Raw genomic sequence first — 22,819 nt, 5'->3', positions numbered from 1 at the left:
GACTGGTAATTTGGTATTCATATTGCCTAACCTTATTCATTCCACAGCTCCACCCAGAGAAAATGTCTCTCTCATTTTATGAAACGAGATCAAAGACCAAGAAAGTGAGATTGTTTTGCCAATTACATGCTGTGGCCACAAGCCGACTCACTGACGCCCTCTGTGGACCGTACAAGGTATTGGGACAAGACAGCGCATATCCACGCCGTACTTGCTCGCGCCCCGCTTGCTCACATCGAGGCTGGCTTCTCACTGGAAGCCTCGAGCTGCATTCCTCTCCATTCACACGAAGGGAGCCGGCGTGGTGAGCGCACTAGTAGTCCGTGACGAGTGAAAATGTCCTCAAGTTTTGGAATTTAACCATGGCATGGATATCTAATCCAAGGATCACTTGAATTTGTAAGTAGGCCTATCCAGATCAATTGGTGCGTTGTTTGAATGAGATAAACTTTATTTTGGGTTGAAACATTTGGGTGTTTTCGCTCCCATGTTGACAGTTTGTCTTGGCTGTTTAAATAACAGTTGGGTCTGACTGCAAGAGTTTGAAGCTTGTGATTTCTAAACAGCCCTTGTACTAGGCGAACAACGGGTTACCAAAGCGCAACCAGTCTATTTACCTGTGTAGCCTATTGAACTTCACAAGTAGTAGTTTTGCATGCTGTCTTGGATGCGCATACAACAGTTATTCATTTTTATTTTTATTTATTTTATGTAGCCCAATTCAACTAGCTGAAGGGTTGATCAACACCGAAGTGGGAAAACTGCGGATATTGTGTCGTTGGCAAGGGTTGTGCGTTAGGTGTGTGGATGCATCCACTTACTGTTCTACAGTACAAGCGCATATGATACTTAAATAAGCTGAGCAGAAGAGTTCGAGCCTAATTGGGCACTCTCTATGTTATTGCTGAATTCATCCAGGTTTTATCCCACGTCCTATCCTAACATCCTAACTTCGTTATATCCGTTTTGTTTTTATATTTGAACAAACATGGGCAAGGACCTATAGTTTCAAAACGGGAAAGCAGACTTGTCTTAGTTACCTCATTGCAAAGGGAATGCTGTTGCATTGCGTTTTTGAGAAGGAATGTCTCCATAGACTACATAATTATAGCTATTCACTGACAGACAGACACTGTCGCCTGGAAAACAGTATTTCTTGGGCGGTGAGTGGTGAGGCTCTTTACATTGAAATTCGCGGCATGCTCTCACGTATGGGGTTATTTAATAGGGTTACTTCTGAGTCGTTCTACGCTACTTAGGCTGCGTTTAGACAGGCAGCCCAATTCTGATATTTTTGACCGATCAGATCAGCTCTGAAAAATATATTATGTGAAAGAATCTGATGTGATTTGTTTAAAAGACCAATTATTTGAAAAAATATCGGAATTGTCTAAATGCAGCCTAAATGGACATAAGGGGGTGTAGCATTTCTCATGGGAACCAGTGTGCGGCTTTGGAGCAAAAAAATCGATTACCCTATTAACTTTAAAATAATGATAAATGGTGTGTGAAAAGAGCCATAATCTGCTGACTAGTGAGAGGCAATTTGTAGGCTTTGTTTCAACAGCAATAATTCCGTATTGAGGAGTAATAGAAGGATGAGAGTTGTCTGTGGTTGTGTTGGTCTACCCCATGCATCGAATGTCATCTATTGAATATGCGCTGCTATAGTCTACTCTTGGATTTGCTCGAATATTTTTTCAGTATTATTCTTGTGAGCAAATTACATGTAAAAAATACAGCATTCACCAATTCAAATATATATATATTTTTCCCCCTGACCAAATGTGAATTTATATAAAAGCAAACGCATTTAAATCTGTTGTGATGGATTTGTCTTGTCCGTTGCCCCCAGTTTTATAATTCAAGGAAACCGACATTGGCTTGTTGGTTATAGGCTATGACACCTATTCACATGTCAATTATGAAATATCTCAAACCTGAAACAAATGCTTGTTTAGTAGGCGGTACTAGTTGAATGTCACCAACACTAATCAGTCATAGGGTTGGCATGGCTTTGGCTTGTAAATCACTGAATGACAGACTGGTTGGTCTTCTAGCCTCTCCAAATAATGTCAGATTCCACTGCAAATAGATTGTAGCCTAGTCTACACAGCTAATTGCGGCCACAATGTTTCAATTCTGTAGCGCTCTATTGCAAGTTGGTACAATCAGGTCTCTACAGTGCTACCATTTTACTTGCATATGTGAATACATATTGTTCAGTGCGCCTAGAAAAATTCTAGCTTTATTACCTCAAATAAATATTTATGTGCACCTACATTTTCCAACTTAGGCGCACACGTGCTTGTTGTAAAAAACGCCAGTGTAGAGCCCTGAAAATGTTATCAGTTCACGACCAACAGCGACCAATGGCAACAATGTAGCTGAATGACACTTGCGTAGGAATGATGCTGCTGCCTTTTGATGCACTTTTCTCTTCATCTTGAGCCCAACTCACCTGCACGTCTTACCAAGTTGTTGGACAATCTTCTGAGGGGAATTTGATACATTGATCCTGATGTTTTTCTTGATAAATGCAATGTCTGGTAAGGTTATATTTTTCTTCTCACTTACACAGAAGTAGCTGCCCAATATGGACATCTTTGAAGGAATAGTGTAGTTATGACTCCATGGCTCGACTCCATCAGTGCTTGACTTGGGCAGGAGCTCACCGGAGCTGAGTACCGGCATCTCAAATGTTCTACTGCTTGAGCTCTTGTTCCTCTTATAGCTCAAAAGTATTGTGGAGCTCCTGCACCTAAATATAAAAGGTACAGAAAACCAAAATGAATACCGACACTTATTCCGGTCCAAGTCTACCACTGCCTGTCATCAATTAATTATATGTGGATCCTCACATTTCATCTTATCATACGTGTCCCTAGTGTGGCATCGCAAATAACGGCTAGAAAATGATTAGCAATCCACCACCCTCTCTCTACATGTTATGATACAAATCTGCCTCAATAGACCAGTGTTGAAGTCTATTTTTTGTTGGATGGCATTTCACTGATCTTGTGTTGCTATCAACTGGAATGAGGAGAACCATTATCATGAGCACATCCTTGCTGCAGTTGACCTACTTTTAACTTGATTCTGTAGTGCGAATGGGCAATGACTCAGTAGCCTGTACTTTCCTCCAGTGTATGTGCGTAGTGTGTGCGTGTTGGTCGTGTGTGCGTGCGTGTTGGTCGTGTGTGCGTGCGTGTTGGTCGTGCGTGTTGGTCGTGCGTGAGTGCGTGTTGGTCGTGCGTGAGTGCGTGTTGGTCGTGCGTGAGTGCGAGTTGGTCGTGCGTGCGAGTTGGTCGTGCCGTGGTGTGGTCGTGCGTGCGTGTTGGTCGTGCGTGCGTGTTTGGTCGCGGCGTTGCGTGTTGGTCGTGTTGTTAGTGCGTGTGCGTGTTGGTCGCTTGCGCTTTATGGTCGTGTGTGTGTGCGTGCGTGTTGGTCGTGTGTGCGTGCGTGTTGGTCGTGTGTGCGTGCGTGTTGGTCGTGTGTGCGTGCGTGTTGGTCGTGTGTGCGTGCGTGTTGGTCGTGTGTGCGTGCGTGTTGGTCGTGTGTGCGTGCGTGTTGTGGTCGTGTGTTGCGTGCGTGTTGGTCGTGTGCGCGCGCGTGTTGGTCGTGTGCGCGCGTGTGTGTGTGTGTGTGTGTGTGTGTGTGTGTGGTGTTGGTTGCGCGTGTGACGGTCATGTGCATGCGCGTGTTGGTCGTGTGTGTGCGGTGTGTTGGTTGGTCGTGTGTGTGTGCGTGCGCGTGTGATGGTCATGTGCATACACGTGTTGGTCGTGTGTTGGTCGCGCGTGTTGGTCGTGTGTGCGCCCGCGTGTTGGTCGTGTATGCGTGTTGGTTGCGCGTGTTGGTCGTGTTTGTGCGTGCGTGTTGGTCATGTTTGTGTGTGCACGTGATGGTTGTGTGTGTGTGCGCGCGTGTTGGTCGTGTGTGTGCATGTGCGCGTTGGTTGTGTGCGCGCATGTTGGTCGTGTGTGCGTGTTGGTCTCGCGTGTTGGTCGTGTGTGTGTGTGTGTGTGTGTGTGTGTGTGTGTGTGCGTGCATATTGGTCTCTTTTCACGGCCCCTTGACTGCCAGACATTTTAAACCGGTGTGACAACCTCATCCTAAAAAAACAAAAAAAACATCTCTCCCTCTCTTTCACTCCTGCTGTTTCTTTCTTTCTTGCTGTCATTCTCCCACTCCTTCGCGTTCCCTCTATCTTCCTTCAGGCCCTCCCTCTTTTCCTACTGTCAGTGCTGTGTGTTTCTCCCTCTGCGGAGTGCCACTACTTTCATCACGTTCCGAGTTCTGGCACAATTTCCACATTTCGGAATCTCCACTTCCCCCTCTTTCTGTTTGAACTTCTCTTAGTTGTGGGTTTCGGCTCATTAGGTCAAATCCGCCACTTATTATAGTGTCAAAATGTACTACAAAGTGTAAAAAGGATCATTTTGGTCCAAAACTGAGATTTGCGAGTTGATTGGGAAACATGGTATGTCACAGAGTTAAGGGTACCGTAATAGTTTTCCTCGTGTTGGGTTTATCTCAATCCTGATGAACTTTGCCTCAGTTTCACACCATCTGGCTGAAGACCTGGTTAGACATTTCAAGTTATCTAGAAGGATGAGTGACTGTAACTGTGTACTGTTTTGGCAGAGTGAATGTGCAAACGCTAGCTACGTGCGAACACACACGAGACACCCACGTTAAACCACACCCCCCCAAGACAACTCTCGTTTGGCTTCAATCATGGCTGCTGCATTTCTTAATGAACCAGCTGAAAACCGAGGCCAAATCAGGAAGTTCAGTCCTCCTTTAAAGATGATTGAGGCTTCCTCAATAGAGCGTAATGGAATATCTGCCTTCCTATACGTACCAGTGGAGGTGTTACGTTTTTGGGGTTGTGGGCCAAGTCAAGGCTAGGAGGTGGGTTGTAGTTTTACCTTCATCTCTTAAATCTTTAACCCTTCCCTGACCCTTTCTTCTCTCTGTTCCTCCGCTTCTCTCTTCCCTCACTCTTTCCTCTCTCTGTTCCTCTGCTTCTCTCCTCCCTTCCCTCACTCTTTCCTCTCTGTGTTCCTCCGCTTCTCTCTTCTCCCTTTTCCTTTTGTTTGTTTTGCTTCCGTTGGCTGTCGGTCTCGGGCTGCGCTGTCTGTCGGTCTCTGGCTGCGCTGCCTGTCGGTCTCTGGCTGCGCCGCCTGTCGGTCTCGTGCTGCGCCGCCTGTCGGTCTCGTGCTGCGCCGCCTGTCGGTCTCGTGCTGCGCCGCCTGTCGTTCTCGTGCTGCGCCGCCTGTCGTTCTCGTGCTGCGCCGCCTGTCGGTCTCGGGCTGCGCCGCCTGTCGGTCTCGGGCTGCCTGTCGGTCTCGGGCTGTGCTGCCTGTCGGTCTCGGGCAGCGCCGCCTGTCGGTCTCGGGCTGCCTGTCGGTCTCGGGCTGTGCTGCCTGTCGGTCTCGGGCTGCACTGGCTGTGTCACGCTCTCTCTCACTTGTTCTCTCACTACCCTTTTGAACAGACCCCAGGATGGTTGATATTAGAGGTCGACCGATTATGATTTTTCAACGCCGATACCAATTATTGGAGGACCAAAAAAAAGCCGCTAATGATTAAACGGACGATTTTTATATATATATTTGTAATAATAACAATTACAACAGTACTGAATGAACACTTATTTTAACTTAATATAATACATCAATAAAATCAATTTAGTCTCAAATAAATAATGAAACATGTTCAATTTGGTTTAAATAATGCAAAAACAAAGTGTTGGTGAAGAAAGTAAAAGTGCAATATGTGCCATGTAAGAAAGCTAACATTTAAGATCTTTGCTCAGAACATATGAAAGCTGGTGAGGGATGGAAGCTATACTGTTACACTGGCAATACTAAAGTGCCTATTAGAACATCCAATTGTCAAAGGTTAATGAAATACAAATGGTATAGAGAGACATAGTCCTATAATTCCTATAATAACGACAACCTAAAACTTCTTACCTGGGAATATTGAAGACTCATGTTAAAAGGAACCACCAGCTTTCATATGTTCTGAGCAAGGAACTTAAACGTTGGCTTTCTTACATGGCACACATTGCACTTTTACTTTCTTCTCCAACACTTTGTTTTTGCATTATTTAAACCAAATTGAACATGTTTCATTATTTATTTGAGGCTAAATTGATTTTATTGATGTATTATATTAAGTTAAAATAAGTGTTAATTCAGTATTGTTGTAATTGTCATTATTGCAAATACATTTTAAAAAATCGGCCGATTAATCGGTATCGGCTTTTTTTGGTCCTTCAATAATCGGTATCGGTATCGCCGTTGAAAAATCATAATCGGTCGACCTCTAGTTTGTAGTGCTCAGTGGAGTCGGTGCGTGTGTGGCTTTTGTTGAAGCACCACAATTTCTGTGTGTGCATTTGAATGTGTGCACTGTGCATGTATAGTCCATTTCGAGGCAACATACAGAACTAAAAAGGCCTTAGTTTGTGTCTGCCTTCCTATTTCTCAGGTCTCCTCTGTGGGGAAGATTAAATGGAGAATAGTTTACATAAGCACACATGCATTTATTGTTGCAATTAATGTTAATGGTGCAGCAGGCTCGCTTCAAAATTGCCTCGTCTCCTCTGCAGTGCCTGCCTTGGGCCTAGCCCTCTCGTAGTTTGTTTTATTTACAGAGGGGAATTTAAATAATTCACTAGCCTGTAAATAAGACAAATAGAACGCAGTGCTGGGCCTTTTAGAGTCACTTGCCCAGGGAAAGCATGGCCGCCATGCACCTATAAATCAGGTGAGGTGTGGTGACGTAAAGGAGAGACGGGAAGAGAAGGCTCTTTTGAGTGAGGTAACATCACTGCTTTGCAGTGTGTGTGAGAGGGAAGCAGAGTGTGTGGAATTGTACACATGCACGCCACCCACTCTAAAGTCAGCACCTGTGTGTGTACCAGATGTACATAAGTGTTAATTTATTCATTTTGTTTACTGCCTGTTTTGCCTGAGTCCTCAGAAGTGGTAGTTAGGTGTGCATGCGTGGGTGTGTGTGTGTGTGTGGGTAGGTGTTAAAAAGACCAGTCACTTCACAGTGAAATAGTTGATACTAAATCTAGCTGTGGTGTTGGTTAACTTCTTACGGCTGAGATCCCGTTAAGGGGATCGACTTGACAACAGCCAGTGAAAGTGCAGGGTGCCAAATTCAAGCAACAGAAATCTCATAATTAAAATTACTCAAACACACAAGTATTTTACACCATTTTAAAGAAAAAACTTGTTGTTAATCCCACCACAGTGTCCGATTTCAAAAAGGCTTTACGACGAAAGCACACCATCTGATTGTTAGGTCAGTACCTAGTCACAGAAAAACATAGCCATTTTTCCAGCCAAAGAGAGGAGTCACAAAAAGCAGAAATATAGATAAAATGAATCGCTAACCTTTGATGATCTTCATCAGATGACACTCATAGGACTTCGTGTTACACAATACATGTATGTTTTGTTCGATAAAGTTCATATTTATATCCAAAAATCTTAGTTTACATTGGCGCATTATGTTCAGTAATGTTTTTCCTCAAACATTCAGTGATTTTGGAGAGAGCCACATCAATTTACAGAAATACTCATAATAAACATTGATAAAAGATACAAGTGTTATACATGGAACTTTAGATAAACTTCTCCTTAATGCAACCGCTGTGTCAGATTTAAAAAAAACTTTACGGCAAAAGCACACCATGCAATAATCTGAGTACGGCGCTCAGACACAAAAACAAGCCATACAGGTACCCGCCATATTGTGGAGTCAACAGAAGTCAGAAATAGCATTATAAATATTCACTTACCTTTGATGATCTTCATCAGAATGCACTCCCAGGAATCCCAGTTCCACAAATGTTTATTTTGTTTGATAAAGTCCATAATTTATGTCCAAATACCTCCTTTTTGTTAGTACACAAATTCAAACTCAGGAGGCGCGGGCAAGTCCAGGCGAAAGTTCAGACGAAAAGTCATATTACAGTTCGTAGAAACATGGCAAACGAAGTATAGAATCAATCTTTAGGATGTTTTTATCATAAATCTTCAATAATGTTTCAACCGGAGAATTCCTTTGTCTCTAGAAATGCAATGGAACGCAGCTAACTCTCACGGGAGCGTGCGAGACTGAGCTCGTGGCACTCTGCCAGACCCCTGACTCAAACAGCTCTCATTCCCCCCTCCTTCACAGTAGAAACATCAAACAAGGTTCTAAAGACCGTTGACATCTAGTGGATGCCTTAGGAAGTGCAATCGGACCAAATTTTACACTGTGTATTGGATAGGCAAAGACTTGAAAACCTACAAACCTCAGATTTCCCACTTTCTGGTTGGATTTTTTCTCAGGTTTTTGCCTGCCATATGAGTTCTGTTATACWCACAGACATCATTCAAACAGTTTTAGAAACTACAGTGTTTTCTATCCAAATCTACTAATTATATGCATATCTTAGCTTCTACACCTGAGTAGCAGCAGTTTACTCTGGGCACCTTATTCATCCAAGCTACTCAATACTGCCCCCAGCCATAAGAAGTTAAATGAATGAATGAATTCCAGGGTGTGGAAGTTGGTGATAGCCACTGGAAGATTCATTTTTTTCCTCCCAGTAATGTAGATTAGAATCACTAGTTTACATTCCAGGCTCTCACCACACTAGCTAAACTCCTAGTGACGTTTTGCTCCAAATCTCTCTGTTGTGTCTATCTCTGCCTGAGGAATATCTGCAATTCCAAGCACTGACTGTTCCGCGGCGCGAACTGTAGATAAACTTTAGATAAGAGCACCGCGTGGAACTGATGTGCAGTCAGAGTCAGGTGCTATGTGGAACAAGGCCCCCACCCCAACTCCACTCAAGAGAAGTGTTTCTCAACTCCATTCCCGGGAACTCACGCCACGGGATCTGTACTTTTTGTTGTTGTTCTAGCTCAGCTCTAACAGATTCAACTAGTCATCAAGCCATTTGAGTATTTGAATCAGAAATGTAAGTGGGGAAAACACTGCACACCCCGGGGGTTCTCCCTGCTGGACTGATGTCGAGACATCTAGATCATGTAGGCCTATATTGCCAGAAGCCCTTCCCCTTTCTCTAGCCCCCTTTGTCAGCACTCTCTGTCTGTGTGTGAAAGGGTTAAAGAGACAGAAAAGATGAGCCCATCACCAGTCTTGCTTCCATTGTGTGCTGGCATTGTAGCGTAGCATGTCGACCACAGATACTGTATGTTACCAGATAATTATTTCCACCTTAAGGCTACCGCTAATTTGCTAAATAGCTTTCGCCTCACCCTAATGCAAAGCGATGCAAAGGTTTCCAATGGTTAGTGGGTCGGCGACTTGCTTCCATCCTATTGGAAGCAGACCCATTGCCGTTGCACGTATTTGGTTTTGTTCCAGCACTAACACACCTGATTCATTTGGTCAACTAATCTTCAATCCCATTTGTTGAATCAGGTGTACTACTGCTGGAGTAGAATACACAAGTGCAATGGCTGTGGGTCTCTGATGAACGGATTGGGAAACACTTTGTTAACTGATGTGAACACTTCATTAGCCAAAGTTCTCAGGAGATTTGGAGGCTCTGTGTTTCTCCTTGAGGGAAACATGTGCTTCAGGATCATAAACCCCCCCCCCACCTCCTCCTCTTTCCCAACCTCCCTCCCTCCTGCCCTTCTCCTTCAGCTTGTGAAGTGAAAAGCCACTCCAGCCATGTCGTGCAGAACATTGACTACGCTAATTCCTTTAGGGGATACCACTCCACTCATGGGCATACACCCCACCCTCCGTCAATGCGGAGACAGGGGGAGGATTGCGGGGAATACCGAGAGTGGGGGAGGAGGGAAGGTCAAAGGTTAGACAGATCCCTCTTTAAGGTGGAAGGCTGGCCTTTGACAACCCCACCATTCGTTCTGCATACGTGGTTACATCCACCCCCAGGACCTGTCATTAAGGTCAGGACTATACCAGCTCACTGGGGAAAAGGGGGTGGACATTGGAGAAGGTGGGATAACATAACATCAGACTTCTCAGTGTTAGTCATTGCTGATTCAATGATTCAAGGCAATTGTTGTGCATGTGATGCACACGCATGCTCCCTTCTAGATGGTGGGAGTGATTTGGTTAAGGAACAGCCATGTGACCACTAGGGCCCAGACGGAGGTGATATGATTGAATTGAGTTGGACAGCAGGTCTCTATTGTTGAGCACTGCATTCCTATTAAATGGGTTGTGTAACTTGTGATTGGTGTGTTCTGCTGACCCGTGAAGGCTAGGAGGAGTTTCTTTCTCTCTTTCTCTTTCCTTCCCTCTCTCAGTTCCCCTATAAACCATCCCAAGTGAGTGCTTGAGGAATGTGGTTGTTCCAGTTGATCGACCCATCATCCATTGTTACCGGTGTTTTTTGAATGGCCCGATCATGGCCTTTGGTATGTCATTAGACTCTGACGGTTGTGTTTTGGGGGTGTGTCTTCAGTGAGGTGAAACGTTCTAAATATTGCAGATAGAAATGCTATGTATAGAGTAGGGCTGTGCCTGGTATGTATAGAGTAGGGCTGTGCCTGGTATGTATAGAGTAGGGCTGTGCCTGGTATGCATAGAGCAGGGCTGTGCCTGGTATGTATAGAGCAGGGCTGTGCCTGGTATGTAATAGAGTAGGGCTGTGCCTGGTATGTAATAGAGTAGGGCTGTGCCTGGTATGTAATAGAGTAGGGCTGTGCCTGNGGCTGTGCCTGGTATGCAATAGAGTAGGGCTGTGCCTGGTATGCAATAGAGTAGGGCTGTGCCTGGTATGCAATAGAGTAGGGCTGTGCCTGGTAGAGGTCGACCGATTATGATTTTTCAACGCCGATACCGATTATTGGAGGACAAAAAAAGCCGATACCGATAAATCGGCCGATTTTATAAAAATATATATATATCATACACACACACATTTTTGTAATAATGACAATTGCAACAATACTGAATGAACAATGAACTTTTATTTTAACTTAATATAATACATAAATACACACACACACACAGCTCTGAAGTGACAATGATACTGAAGAGTCTGCTTAGGAGACAAATACTCTCAACTGTTTGAATAAAAATAGAGTTTAAGCTACCTGTGATGAATGTTGAAAACAAAAACTGTCATTTCTATATGCAGGAAATCCTATTTTAATAATGGGCATGGTAAGAATTGACGACCAAAGTTGCGAGTCATAATTCCATGACACCTTCTAGCAAAATCTGAAAAGCGGTTCCTTCATTTATTTCATAGGATATTTTTAGATTCACTTAAAATAAGGTCTGTGTTTCGTGTAGGCCTTACACCACCTTGCCAATTTTATAACTCTGTAGATATCCATAGGACAAGGTAACTCTGATCAATATTGGCTAAATATAAGCGAGATAAAAAAATATTGTAGAGTGGATTTATGAAAATATGTTGACAAAACGTTACCTTATCCTAGTGAGATTTACACGGGTATCAAAATGTCGAGGCGGTTTAAGCCTGCACGAAACACAGGCCTTATTTGAAGTAGATCAAGACATTCTCTATGGAAGACATGAACGGTAAAATAACGAAGGAACCCCTGTCAAGTTCAGCCGCAAGTTATTACAGGAATTATAACGCGTCGACTATTTCTCTCTAAACAATATACCTTTGACTAATCCGGAAACTATCACCTCGAAAACAAAACGTTTATTCCGTTACGATTTATCTAACGGGTGGCATCCATGAGTCTAAATATTCCTGTTACATTGCACAACCTTCAATGTTGTCATAATTACGTAAAATTCTGGCAAATTAGTTCGCAAAGAGCCAGGCGGCCCAAACTGTTGCATATACCCTGACTCTGCGTGCAATGAACGCAAGAGAAATGACACAATTTCACCTGGTTAATATTGCCTGCTAACCTGGATTTCTTTTAGCTAAATATGCAGGTTTAAAAATATGTACTTGTGTATTGATTTTAAGAAAGGCATTGATGTTTATGGTTAAGTACACATTGGAGCAATGACAGTCATTGATTGATTGTTTTTTATAAGATAAGTTTAGACCATTGGACTAGTTAACTGTAAGGTTGCAAGATTGGATACCCCGAGCTGACATGGTTAAAAATCTGTCGTTTTGCCAGGCAGAACGTTCCTAGGCCGTCATTGAAAATAAGAATGTGTTCGTAACTGACTTGCCTAGTTAAATAAAGATTAAATAAAGGTGTAAAAAAATTACAAATATATAAAAAAAAAAAAACGGCAAATCGGCGCCCAAAAATACCGATTTACGATTGTTATGAAAACTTGAAATCGGCCCCGATTAATCGGTCGACCTTTAGTGCCTGGTATGTACAGTTGAAGTCGGAAGTTTACATACACCTTAGCCAAATACATTTAAACTCAGTTTTTCACAATTCCTGACATTTAATCCCAGTAACAATTCCCTGTCTTAGGTCAGTTAGGATCACCACTTTATTTTAAGAATGTGAAATGTCAGAATAATAGTAGAGAGAATGATTTATTTCAGCTTTTATTTCTTTCATCACATTCCCAGTAGGTCAGAAGTTTACATACACTCAATTAGTATTTGGCAGCATTGCCTTTAAATTGTTTAACTTGGGTCAAACATTTTGGGTAGCTTTCCACAAGCTTCCCATAATAAGTTGGGTTAATTTTGGCCTACTCCTCCTGACAGAGCTGGTGTAACGGAGTCAGGTTTGTAGGCCTCCTTGCTCGCACATGCTTTTTCAGTTCTGCCCACACATTTTCTATAGGATTGAGGTCAGGGCTTTGTGATGGCCACTCCAATACCTTGGCTTTGTTGTCCTTAAGTGAAGACATAAATTATGAAATAACACAATCATGTATGTAGTAGCCACCCTTTGCCTTGATCACAGCTTTGCACGCTCATGGCATTCTCTTAACCAGCTTCATGAGGTTGTCACCTGGAATGAATTTCAATTAACAGGTGTGCCTTATTAAAAGTTAATTTGTGGAATTTCTTTCCATCTTAATGTGTTAGAGCCAATCAGTTGTGTTGTGACAAGGTAGGTGTGGTATACAGAAGATGGCCCTATGTGGTAATAGACCAAGTCCATATTATGGCAAGAACAGCTAAAATAAGCAAACAGAAATGACAGTCCATCATTACTTTAAGACATGGTCAGTCAATCCGGAACATTTCAAGAACTTTGAAAGTTTCTTCAAGTGCAGTCACAAAAACCATCAAGCGCTATGATGAAACTGGCTCTCATGAGGACCGCTACAGGAATGGAAGACCCAGAGTAACCTCTGCTGCAGAGGATACGTTCAGTAGAGTTAACTGCACATCAGACTGCTGCCCAAATAAATGCTTCACAGAGTTCAAGTAACACACATCTCAACATCAACTGTCCAGAGGAGACTGCGTGAATCAGGCCTTCATGGTTGAATTGCTGCAAAGAAACCACTACTAAAGGACACCAATAAGAAGTAGAGACTTGCTTGGGCCAAGAAACACGAGCAATGGACATTAGACTGGTGGAAATTTGTCCTGGAGTCAATTCGAGATATTTGGTACCAACCGCCGTGTCTTTGTTAGAATCGGTGTGGGTGAACGGATGATCTCCGCATGTGTATTTCCCACCGTAAAGCATGGAGGAGGTGGTGTTATGGTGTGGCGGTGCTTTGCTGATTACACGGTCTGTGATTTATTTAGAATTCAAGGCACACTTAACCAGCATGGCTACCACAGCATTCTGCAGCGATACGCCAGCCCATCTGGTTTGCGCTCAGTGGGACTGTCATTTGTTTTTCACCAGGACAATGACCCAACACACCTCCAGGCTGTGTAAGGGCTTTTTGAAGAAGGAGAGTGATGGAGTGCTGCATCAGATGACCTGGCCTTCACAATCACCCGACCTCAACCCAATTGCGATGGTTTGGGATGAGTCGGACTGCAGAGTGAAGGAAAAGCAGCCAACAAGTGCTCAGCATATGTGGGAACTCCTTCAAGATTGTTGGAAAACCATTCCAGGTGCAACTGGTTGAGAAGTTTTCACTCTCTTTTTACTGTATTTATTTCTTATCTATTGTTCACCTAAAACCTATTTTTTACTTAAAATTTGCACTGTTGGTAAGTAAGCATTTCACTGTAAGGTCTACACCGTTTTGTATTTGGTGCATGTGACAAATAAACTTTAATTTGATTTTAGATCGCCAAAAGTGTGCAAAGCTGTCATCAAGGCAAAGAGTGGCTATTTTGAAGAATATCAAATCTTAAAAATATTTAGATTTTTTTAAACACTTTTTTGTTACTAAATGATTCCATATGTGTTATTTCACAGTTTTGATGTCTTCACTATAATTATACAGTGTAGAAAATAGTAAAAATAAAGAAAACCCCTTGAATTAGGTGACCAAACTTTTGACTGGTACTGTATGCCTATCAAACTTGCACAGTGACATTTCAATGTAGTTATTCACTCTATTCCAACGGCATGACGATCAGTTTGAGCTCATTGAAGAGGCCCACCTCTTTTTTTTTTTTTGCCATTAGGAATAGACAGTGCCGTCAGAACTTGGCCTCAGCTCAGACAAGGTACGAACTCCAGAATACTGATCTAGTTTCAGAAGTGTTATAATTTAAGGAACAAGAAAGCTTGGGTGTTCATTTAGGCCGCCTCAGACAGAAAAGAGAGGAGGAGAGGAAGGGAGGAAACTTGGCACCGTAGTTAGTTTAGCTGTCTGCACGAAGCTCACAGGATGCGTTCTTATGGCAAAGGACCGTTGTGTTGTGTGTGTGTGTGTGTGGTGTTGTGTGTGTGTGTGTGTGTGTGTGTGTGTGTGTGTGTGTGTGTGTGTGTGTGTGTGTGTGTGTGTGGGGGAAGGATGACAAAACTGAGAGAGACAGCTGACTCAAACTTTAATTATGGCCTGATCCAGCTATCAGAACACCCTGTGGCTTTAGGGCTTTTTGGAAGCTAGACAGATGTTATGTAGGGGTTTTAAGCCGGAAATGTAAGTTATTTTGGGGAAGATTGAAACAAATCTACACCCCATCTCCAGATACTCTATATATACAGAAGTATGTGGACACCTTCAAATGAGTGGATTCGGCTATTTCAAGACACACCCGTTGCTGACAGGTGTACAAAATCGAGCAAAGAAATCTCCATAGACAAACATTGGCAGTAGAACGACCTTATTAGCGAGCTCAGTGACTGTCAACGTGGCACCGTCTTAGGATGCCACCTTTCCAACAAGTCAGTTCGTCAAATTTCTGCCCTGCTGGAGCTGCTCCGGTCAGCACTGTGTTGTCATTGTGAAGTGGAAATGTCTAGGAGCAACAACGGCTCAGCTGTGAAGTGGTAGGCCACACAAGCTCACGGAACAGGAGAGCCAAGTGCTGAAGCGCGCAGCGTGTAAAAAATGGTCTGTCCTCGGTTGCAACACTCACTACCAAGTTCCAAACTGCCCCTGAAAGCAACGACAGCACAAGAACTGTTCGTCTGGAGCTTCATGAAATGGGTTTCCATGGCCGAGCAGCCGCTCACAAGCCTAAGATCACCATGCACAATGCCAAGCGTCGGCGAGAGTGGTGTAAAGCTTGCAGCCATTGGACTCTGGAGCAGTGTTCTCTGGAGTGATGAATCACGCTTCACCATCTGGCATTCTGACAGACTGGGTTTGGCGGATGCCAGGAGAACAGTTTGGTGGAGGAGGAATATTTTTCATGGTTCGTTCTTGGCCCGTTAGTTCCAGTGAATGGCAATCTTAACTCTACAGCATGCATTGACATTCTAGACGATTCTGTGCTTCCAACTGTGTGGCAACAGTTTGGGGAACGCCCTCTCCTGTTTCAGCATGACAATGCCCCCGTGCACATAGCAAAGTCCATACAGAAATGGTTTGTTGAAATTGGTGTGGATGAACTTGACTGGCCTGCACAGAGCCTTGACCTCTACCCAATCTAATACCTCTGGGATGAATTGGAACCTCGACTGCGTGCCAGACCTAATCGCCCAACATCAGTGTCTGACCTCACTAATGCTCTTGTGGCTGAATGCAAGCAATTCCCCGCAGCAATGTTCCAACATCGAGTGGAAAGCCATCCCAGAAGTGTGGAGGCTGCTATTGCAGCAAACAGGGGGACCAACTCCATATTAATGCCCATGATTTTGGAATGAGATGTTCGACGAGCACGTATCCACGTACTTTTGGTCATGTATTATAAGTTTATGGGTTTAGTATTTTGGGTGGGTATTTTGGTGGCAGCGGTGGGATCTTTCTCACTACTCATATGGAGGGGAGATAGACGGGGGGAGGGAGTGAGAGAAACCCTCAACTGTACACACACACTTATGCAGACATGCATGGAGACATGCTATCACTTGATCACAGTTATTGACCTTAGCTGGGTTCAAATACCCTTACTAACATACTGTATATTACATACATAATCACTGTATATACTATTCATTTATTTTAGTATTTTGTGAATATACAGTATCCTTTCAGTTGAACGTACTAGCGCTTCGCCTATCTACCGGAAATTGATGCTGTTGCTATGTGACCTCATGCTAACTTGTTAGCATAACACATTACTAGCTATACCGCTTAAGATTCCGGGTGTGTTCGTAAATTCAATCTGGAGTGCCAGAATGCACTCTGGGCGTTCGTAAATTCAGAGAGTTGTCAGATTGTTCGTACGTAAATTCAGAGCGTTTCGCTCTGAGCGTTCAGAGTGCACACTGGAAGCGTGTGCCCAGAGTAGAGTTTATAGGGTTGATCAGAGCGTTCTGACTAAACAACGGCAGTCAAGCACCCAAGGCTATCTTGATAGCTACTTCCAGACACAAATGAGAGAACTCCTCACTGACAATTTTTCTCACCGTAGCAGAGCTGGTTAGGCTGTTTTCATGTTATCCAGAGTAGGATTGCAAAGGGTCTGAATTTTTCCTGACATTTTCCATGGGAAGTTAAGGCCGGGAATTTTGTGGAATTTTCCTTATATTCATCAAAGTTAGCTTATAACAGTGAACCTTTTTTGTGGGATACACATAAGGACATTCTAGATCTTGTGGCATTTCTTGGTTAAACTATCCCCAATTCAATGGAATTGCAACCCTCTGGAAGCACAGTGCATTCTTCCATCACATGTGCATCTGATTCTGAAGATCTTGCARACAAATGAGATGCTATTAAGCCTAAACTACTACGCTGTCTGAGCAAAGGACTACATGCTTTCTGGTAAGTTTTGATATCAATACTGGGTGGGGTGAATATATTTTATGACATTATGGCTGGTCGATATGGCCAAAATCACATATCCCAATATAGGTAATTTCATATCCCGATAACGATACATATCACAAATAAACATTTTCTGTAAATTCAATGAATAAATAGTTTATATAAAATGATCACATGTAAAGGCCTATTTCTTATTACATTTTGAATTATACTAAACAAATAAAAGGTATTTGGTACCTTGGGTCGAGTGTTAGCACCAACTCACGAAACCCCCGTTTCTCGACCGTGTAAATTGGGGCCATGTCTTTGCACATGTAAGTTGTAACGGCAGCTGTTATCTTCTTCCATCTCCGTGATTCTTTGCCGTATGGTTTGCCGTGGGCAAAAGCCTCTTGCAATGTCTGAGTCGGGGGTTTGTTTTGAGCACTCTACTACTTTTTTGGGTCTCACCGTAGACTCTCCATACTGTTTCACATGATTCTTGCGTAGGTGGTAAGAGGTTAGTGGTGTTTAAGCCTGTTGTCGGGACTGGCCTGCGGCATATTTTGTGGAGGGCGGTTTTCTGGTTCGTGTCAGACTTTTCATACCCAAACCATGTCCATGCGACCGAAGTAGCCCCTCTTTTAGGTACGGTCTCTGTGCTCTGTGTCGCGTTCATTGACAAAAAATATTGCCGTAAAGAATGTGATTTGCAACATATAAAAACAACGTTTTTATATCGTCGCATGATATACAGTGGGGCAAAAAAGTATTTAGTCAGCCACCAATTGTGCAAGTTCTCCCACTTAAAAAGATGAGAGGCCTGTAATTTTCATCGTAGGTACACTTCAACTATGACAGACAAAATGAGAAAAATAATTCCAGAAAATCACATTGTAGGATTTTTAATGAATTTATTTGCAAATTATGGTGGAAAATAAGTATTTGGTCAATAACAAAAGTTATCTCAATACTTTGTTATAATAACCTTTGTTGGGCAATGACAGAGGTCAAACGTTTTCTGTAAGTCTTCACAAGGTTTTCACACACTGTTGCTGGTATTTTGGCCCATTCCTCCATGCAGATCTCCTCTAGAGCAGTGATGTTTTGGGGCTTGTTGCTGGGCAACACGGACTTTCAACTCCCTCCAAAGATTTTCTATGGGGTGAGATCTGGGAGACTGGCTAGGCCACTCCAGGACCTTGAAATGCTTCTTACGAAGCCACTCTTTCGTTGCCCCGGGCGGTGTGTTTGGAGCATTGTCATGCTGAAAGACCCAGCTATGTTTCATCTTCAATGCCCTTGCTGATGGAAGGAGGTTTTTCACTCAAAATCTCACGATACATGCCCATTCATTCTTTCCTTTACACGGATCAGTCGTCCTGGTCCTTTGCAAAAAAACAGCCCCAAAGCATGATGTTCCACAGTAGGTATGGTGCTCTTTGGATGCAACTCAGCATTCTTTGTCCTCCAAAACACGACGAGTTGAGTTTTTACCAAAAAGTTCTATTTTGTTTACTCTCTGACCATATGACATTCTCCCAATCTTCTTCTGGATCATCCAAATTCTCTCTAGCAAACTTCAGACGGGCCTGGACATGTAACTGGCTTAAGCAGGGGACACGTCTGGCACTGCAGATTTGAGTCCTGGCGGCGTAGTGTTGTACTGATGGTAGGCTTTGTTTACTTTGGTCCCAGCTCTCTGCAGTCATTCACTAGGTCCCCCCGTGTGGTTCTGGGATTTTTGCTCACCGTTCTTGTGATCATTTTGACCCCACGGGGTGAGATTTTGCGTGGAGCCCCAGATCGAGGGAGATTATCAGTGGTCTTGTATGTCCTTCATTTCCTAATAATTGCTCCCACAGTTGATTTCTTCAAACCAAGCTGCTTACCTATTGCAGATTCAGTCTTCCAGCCTGGTCCAGGTCTACAATTTAGTTTCTGGTGTCCTTTGACAGCTCTTTGGTCTTGGCCATAGTGGAGTTTGAGTGTGACTGTTTGAGGTTGTGGACAGGTGTCTTTTATACTGATAACAAGTTCAAACAGGTGCCATTAATACAGGTAACGAGTGGAGGACAGAGGAGCCTCTTAAAGAAGAAGTTACAGGTCTGTGAGAAGCTAAGAAATCTTGCTTGTTTGTAGGTGACCAAATACTTATTTTCCACCATAATTTGCAAATAAATTCATTAAAAATCCTACAATGTGATTTTCTGGAATTGTTTTTCTGTCTGTCATAGTTGAAGTGTACCTATGATGTACCTAAGTGTACCTATGATGAAAATTACAGGCCTCTCTCATCTTTTTAAGTGGGAGAACTTGCACAATTGGTGGCTGACTAAATACTTTTTTGCTCCACTGTATATCGTCGTATTGCCCAGCTCTATATGACATACATGATTTTTTGTTAACAAAAAAATTGTAGCCTACAGCAAAGTGTGTTTAAATCATTCTAACTTGTTAATAATTTCTGCTAGTTAGTTTTTGCTACCATGTGGGTTTTCGCTTGCTTGAGCCTGCTAACAGAGTGTTAATTCACCTGTTTCCATGCATGTTTGATTTTAAAACATTTAACTTACAAAGGAGTTGTTTAATCTAACTGCTTAACTATTTATCTATAAATGGAATTGTATATATCTTTTTTGTTGTCTTAATTAAAAAAAAATCTTTACAGGAAAATTGTGTGGAGACATTTCACTGCAGCTAATATAGAAGGAAAAGCTGTGTACATTTGCAAATACTGTGCCAAATCATATGTGAAGAATGCTAAAAGAAATCATCTGGCCAAGTGCATAAAGTTCCTGCAGCGCTCACAACAAGCAACCTCTGACAAAAGTCCCTCTACTTCTATTCGAGGTGAAAATTATGAATTAGACAATTTATCGATAGCAACAGCTCATGGTCATCCTGGAATCAGAAGCTGTTTTGACTCAATGGAGTAACGTAGTCAGATAAATGCTGATGAATGTCTTGCTCGAGCTGTGTATGCAACTGGTTCCCCTCTGATGCTCACAGGCAATGTGTGTTGGAAGAGATTTTTGAATGTTCTTTGCCCAGCATACACACTCCAACCAGACATGCTTTATCTACTCTTGCTGGATGCAGAGTTCAACAGAGTTCCAGTGAAGGCCAAGCAAATCAGAGAAGCAGACTGTCATCTCTGATGGGTGGTCGAGTGTTCGTGGGCTAGGAAAAATTAACTACAATATCTCCACCCCTCAACCAGTATTCTACAAGAGCACAGGCACAAGGGACAACAGACACACCGGTCTCTACATTGCAGATGAGCTGAAGGCAGTCATCAATGACCTTGGACCACAGAAGGTATTTGCACTGGTGACGGACAATGCTGCGGACATGAAGGCTGCTTGGTCTAAAGTGGAGGAGTCCTACCCTCACATCACACCCATTGGCTGTGCTGCTCATGCATTGAATCTGCTCCTCATGGCACTGAAAACAATGGATACTCTCTACAAGAGAGCCAAGTCAATGGTTAGGTATGTGAAGGGTCATCAAGTTATAGCAGCAATCTACCTCACCAAGCAAAATGAGAAGAATAAGAGCACCACATTGAAGCTGCCCAGCAACACCCGTTGGGGTGGTGTTGTCATCATGTTTGACAGTCTCCTGGAGGGGAAAGAGTCTCTCCAAGAAATGGCCATATCACAGTTTGCCGATATGGACAGCTCCATCAAGAGGATCCTCCAGGATGATGTCTTTTTTGGAGTGAGTGGTAAGCAGCCTGTAGCTCTTGAATCCTATAGCAGTAGCCATTGCTTGGATTGAGGGGGACAATGCCATCCTGTCTGATGTTCAGACTCTGCTTGCAGATGTAAGAGAAGAAATGGTACTGCCCTTTCCACTTCACTGTTGCTCCAAGCAGAGGAAACTACAGTTCCGAAATACATCACAAAGCTTGAAGACTTCTGCCTGAAGCCCATACACCTCGCAGGGCACATGTTGGACCCCAAGTATGCTGCCAAGAGCATCCTGTCTGGTGCAGAGATCAACAAGGCCTATGGTGTCATCACTTCCGTGTCTCGCCACCATGGCCTGGATGAGGGCAAGGTTCTTGGCAGTCTGGCGAAGTACACTTCCAAGGAAGGGCTTTGGGATGGAGATGCAATATGGCAGTCGTGCCAACATATCTCATCAGCCACCTGGTGGAAGGGACTTTGTGGATCTGAGGCTCTTTCCCCTGTTGCCTCCATCATCCTCCAAATCCCACCAACATCAGCCGCCTCAGAGCGCAATTGGTCCTTGTTTGGGAACACACACACCAAAGCACGCAACAAGCTGACCAATACAAGGGTTGAAAAATTGGTGGCCATCCGGGCAAATTGGAGGCTTTTTGAGCTTGACAACGAGCCATCCTCAAAAAGGTTGGAATGTGACAGTGAAGATGAGGCCTCAGTCTGATGTTCAAGAGGTGGACATTAGAGTTCGACTAATTAATCGGCATGGATGATTAATTAGGGCTGATTTCAAGTTTTCATAACAATCGGTATTCTACATTTTTGGATGCCTATTACATTGTACTCCACGAGGAGACTGCGTGGCAGGCTGACCACCTGTTACGCGAGTGCAGCAAGGAGCCAAGGTAAGTTGCTATCTTTAAACTTACCTTGTAAAAACAATCAATCTTAACATAATCACTAGTTAACTACACATGGTTGATATTACTAGTTTAACTAGCTTGTCCTGCGTTGCAAATAATCAATGTGGTGCCTGTTAATTTATCGAATCACAGCCTACTTCGCCAAACTGGTGATGATCTAACAAGCGCATTCGCAAAGAAAGCGCTTTCGTTGCACCAATGTACCTAACCATAAACATCAATACCTTTCTTAAAATCAGTATACAAGTATATATTTTTAAACCTGCATATATAGTTAAAAGAAATTCATGTTAGCAGGCAATATTAACTAGGGAAATTGTGTCACTTCTCTTGCGTTCTGTGCAAGCAGAGTCAGGGTATATGCAGCAGTTTGGGCTCTACGCGAACTGTGTGAAGACCATTTCTTCCTAACAAAAAACATAATTAATTTGCCAGAATTTTACATAATTATAACATTGAAGGTTGTGCAATGTAACAGCAATATTTAGACTTAGGGATGCCACCCGTTTGATAAAATATGGAACGGTTCCGTATTTCACTGAAAGAATAAACGTTTTGTTTTCGAAATGATTTGACCATATTAACGACCTAAGGCTCGTATTTTTGTGTGTTTATTATATTATAATTAAGTCTATGATTTATTATTTGATAGAGCAGTCTGACTGAGCGGTGGTAGGCAGCAGCAAGCTCGTAACCATTCATTAAAACAGCACTTTCCTGCGTTTGCCAGCAGCTCTTCGCAATGCTTGAAGCACAGCGCTGTTTATGACCAAGCCTATCAACTCCCGAGATTAGGCTGGCAATACTATAGTGCCTATTAGAACATCCAATAGTCAAAGGTATATGAAATACAAATGGTATAGAGAGAAATAGTCCTATAATAACTACAACCTAAAACGTCTTACCTGGGAATATTGAAGACTCATGTTAAAAGGAACCACCAGCTTTCATATGTTCTCATGTTCTGAGCAAGGAACTTAAACGTTAGCTTTC

General features: G+C 43.0%; 1 protein-coding gene across 1 annotated transcript in view; it reads left to right on the top strand.

Annotated features, from left to right (window-relative positions):
- Positions 1-249: 249 nt before the first annotated feature.
- The window catches only part of LOC111970443 (plexin-A1-like), a 443,296-nt gene continuing 420,726 nt past the window's right edge, over positions 250-22,819 (top strand). Inside the window, exon 1 of the mRNA XM_023997171.3 lies at positions 250-399. The gene's annotated coding sequence lies outside the window, so the exon portion shown is untranslated. The remainder of the gene's footprint in view (positions 400-22,819) is intronic.

Source organism: Salvelinus sp. IW2-2015, linkage group LG11 (assembly GCF_002910315.2).
Source record: "Salvelinus sp. IW2-2015 linkage group LG11, ASM291031v2, whole genome shotgun sequence".
Taxonomy (NCBI): Eukaryota; Metazoa; Chordata; class Actinopteri; order Salmoniformes; family Salmonidae; genus Salvelinus; species Salvelinus sp. IW2-2015.
This window is presented reverse-complemented; position numbering and strand designations above follow the sequence as displayed.